This window comes from Octodon degus, unplaced genomic scaffold, assembly GCF_000260255.1.
Source record: "Octodon degus isolate 3935 unplaced genomic scaffold, OctDeg1.0 scaffold00165, whole genome shotgun sequence".
In the NCBI taxonomy this organism is placed as follows: domain Eukaryota; kingdom Metazoa; phylum Chordata; class Mammalia; order Rodentia; family Octodontidae; genus Octodon; species Octodon degus.
The window spans coordinates 1,079,963-1,083,704 of record NW_004524741.1 but is presented as its reverse complement, the minus strand read 5'-3'; the positions used below and the strand labels follow the sequence as shown (position 1 = coordinate 1,083,704).

Genomic DNA, 3,742 nt, shown 5'->3' with positions numbered 1-3,742 from the left:
TCTCCACTAGACTGGAAGTTAAACAACAGTGAAAACTTCCTTATTCATATCTAAATCCTCTTCTCCAGTCTTAGTGTAATACTTGTCATCCAATAAATGTTTATAAATAATTATAAAACAATTATAAGATACAACATAATTATATCTTGCTTTTTACAGTCATTTCTTCATTCTCAGAAGCTTATAATAAAGAGAATGGTTTGCTTTCTTTCTCTAGTCCTGTAAAAGTCATAGGCCTATGTTCTTGATTTATTATTTTTGTCTATCCTGACTTAAAATGAATAAGATGTACTAATGAGTATGTAGGCATATGCAATGAGTGTTTTTTAATCTGGTCTCACATTTAGACAGAGACAAAAACATCCTCCTAGAAATCACCAGAACAGAAAATTCTTGACTTGTCAAGGCAGCAAAAGATCATCAGAAAAATCACCTGCAATGTCCAGTAAGGTGGGAACACATGAAAAGGGTCAGGTTCCCCTTGCCCAAAGACTCTGTACCCAGGGACAACTGACATCATGAAAGAAATGCCATATAATTATGTTGTATCTTATAATTGTTTTATAATTATTTATAAACATTTATTGGATGACAAGTATTACACTAAGACTGGAGAAGAGGATTTAGATATGAATAAGGAAGTTTTCACTGTTGTTTAACTTCCAGTCTAGTGGAGACATCAAACATCAACCATGGGTGCTGTATTGTGGAACTTGGGAAAGTAAGAGGTCTTGGGCAGGTTTCTTGTGAACTCAGAGCTCCAAAACTGAACAGCGCAGCAGAAGGTATCTTTTCTTCAACCTCGAATTCTCTCAGATGGCTGTTCCAGCTTTTGAACTTGTCAGACACTGAGATCTCTTGGTAATGCTGAATCAACTCCTAGAAAAATGTCTAAGAAATTCAAAATGTATACACATGGAATCTGTTTGCATTGTTGCTGGTGAAAACGTTTGGCAAATACATATGGGCTTAGACTTACAAGATCTTGATGGGAATATTCCTTATGTTGCCGTCATTGCTGCAATTGCAGCCTTCTGTAGCTTCCTAAGACCTGATGTTTCTAAGGATAAGTTACCTGAGGAGTGTAGTCCTATAGAATCAAACATCAACCATAGGCCTAATTGTGTCAGTTTTGACCTCTGCCACCAAGGAACATGCTTATTGGTAGATCCCAAAGAACAAGAAGAATGTGTAATGGTTGTTTTGTTGGTGATTGCCATAAACAAGCATAGAGAGATCTGTACCATCCAGTCCAGTGGTGGAATAATGCTACTAAAATTCTAGTTTTGAGATGCAACAAAATAGCTGGCATGAAAATAGTGAAAATTGCAGAGCTTATACAGGAAGCACTGGAGAATGACCAGAGATTGAGGAAAGAAGGTAGAAAGTTTGCCATTGCAGAATCTATAGCAAACCTAAGGCTTACAACATTTAAAATGGAATAGTCACCTGTTAGCACTTCTGACAGTGAGGAGAAAGCAGAAATCATTGCTGAGGCTGAACTTCCTTCAGAAGTTGTCAGTAAGCCTGTTCTCTGGACCTCTAGAACTCCTCAGATTGGAGAGGAAGCAGAAAACTCCTTGGATGATCATGAAGACTCTGAGAAAGATGGTGAGGATAAAGGTGGCAATGATGAAGCTTGCCCTCCTGAAAATATGGAAATGGGCCCGGAGCAGAAGGTCATGATGCTGGAAGCCCAGATGTCCCAATAGCATGCTCAAGATAGTAAAGAGGAAGAAATGATTGCTTTAGAACCAGACAAGAACGCAAAGAAAATGAGAACACAGATCACCAGTGCAAAACAAGAAAAGAAAAGGAAAAAGCCAGTGAAAAAAAGCAAGAACAAAAAAAGAAAGAAAAGAATACTACCAACTAAAGCTAACACAGTTGTATGTTTTTATATACAGACATTAAAAGATATTTATTCAATATTTTTAAAATGATCATCAGGATTATCTATGAAAATTTAAAAATAAATAGCTACCTGTAGTGATGAAGACTGGGAATACATCTAATGAGGAAGTGTATGTACAATGATAAAATCTAAACTAGAAAAAGGAACTTCAATTAAATTCATAACTTCCTATTACTCAGGACTAGAACGTAATTTGAAAATGCAAGTAATATAAGAAGGTCTTTTAATATTTATCCTTCAGGCTTATAATTAAGCAAAAGAAAAAACTATAATAGTACCCTTCAAAAGAAAAACCTAGTGGCTTTCTTAAAACTTTTGAGTAGTAGCAGGAACAGAAAGAAATTATTAAATTGGCATAAAAAGAATCTCAGCCTCCATTAGACATATTTGTAATTCAATAAACTTAAACATGTCAGTCTTTTACATATTTTTCTGTCCTGTTACTCAAGAAATGCCATGTTATAAATTAAGGTGAAGGGCTGGGGAGATGGCTCAATAGAAAAAGTGCTTGCCTGGCAAGAGCAAGGGCCTGAGTTCAATCCCTGGTTCTGCCAAAAAAGTAAAATAATTAAGATGAATACATGGAACAGTTTTGCTGTAAATGTAGTATCATGATTTTCACATGTTAAATATACTGAATATCAGGGGGAAAATAAGTAATTATTTCTATTTTTATATGTAATTGTAATATCAAACCTGTTATTTCATAAGTAAATGAGCTAGTGATTTATTATTTTTAGTTATTGGCAAATATTACCAAGGATAGCTATCTCTAAATCAGGATTACAATTATACATTTCTGCAAAAATCATGCCACATAGTTTAGGATTTTGATCATATAGGAATATCTACATGAAAGTTCTATGTAAAATAGATATAAAATTATTGAATTTTACCAAATAGTTGAAATTTATCATCATATACAGTTTGCAATATTTATTTTATGACACATATAGAAAAAGGATAGTAGAAGGTTAGCAAGAAAATATAAGAGGAATAAACAAAACTGTATCTTATTGGTTATGACATTTAGAAAAATGTAGTGAATATTCTATTTTGCTTGAAAATGAATTTTGGTATGGACTGATTATTTTCAAATTTCTTTTCCCAATGTGTCTACACACATCGTAACTAATTTCATGTTTCTAATCACAGTGCAAGGTGTCTACTAGCACATAGTTACTGAAAGAAAGACTATGTGTATTTTTTTTTTATGTATTTGTTACACAGTCTCACTATGCAACTCAGACTCATACTGATCCTCCTGTTTTCAGCCTCCCCAGCCCTGGGAATACAGGCATGTGCCAACATGCCTGGTCTTTGTGGCCAGCTCAGCATGCCCAGGGGCAGGACCAGAGCAATAGGTGGTGCCAGGAATGGAACCCCGGTCCCTGAGCTTGCTTAAGTAGGCCCTTAGTTCACTGAGCTATCTCTCCCAGTCCACTATGTGTATCTTGCTCAGTAAAAGTTTCAACTGATAGAAAAGAGTTGTACGTGTATGTAGTAGTGACTCAAAAAATATTTGTTGAACAGAATCATCACCACCACCACTACTACCACTGTCACCATTTTCATCATCTACAACAAAATTTACCTGGAAAATATATCTATAGTTTGATTAGGTGAAATGTCTTTCACCTAATTTGTTAATCACCTTTAAAAATTAACTTTGCAAAAACAAGATTACTTTTAATTTCTGTAAGGGAAAATTATAGCTCTGAGAGGTTAATAAACTCACACAGAGTCACTTAGTAGGTAAAAAGAAAAGTGAGCATTAACTTTTAAGTATGTTTTAAAAGTTCTGTTCTTTCTTTTTCAATATATATA

At 34.6% G+C, this 3,742-nt stretch overlaps 1 pseudogene; it reads left to right on the top strand.

Annotated features, from left to right (window-relative positions):
• The window catches only part of LOC101574724, a 67,830-nt pseudogene extending 65,887 nt beyond the window's left edge, over positions 1-1,943 (top strand).
• The last annotated feature ends 1,799 nt before the right edge of the window (positions 1,944-3,742 follow it).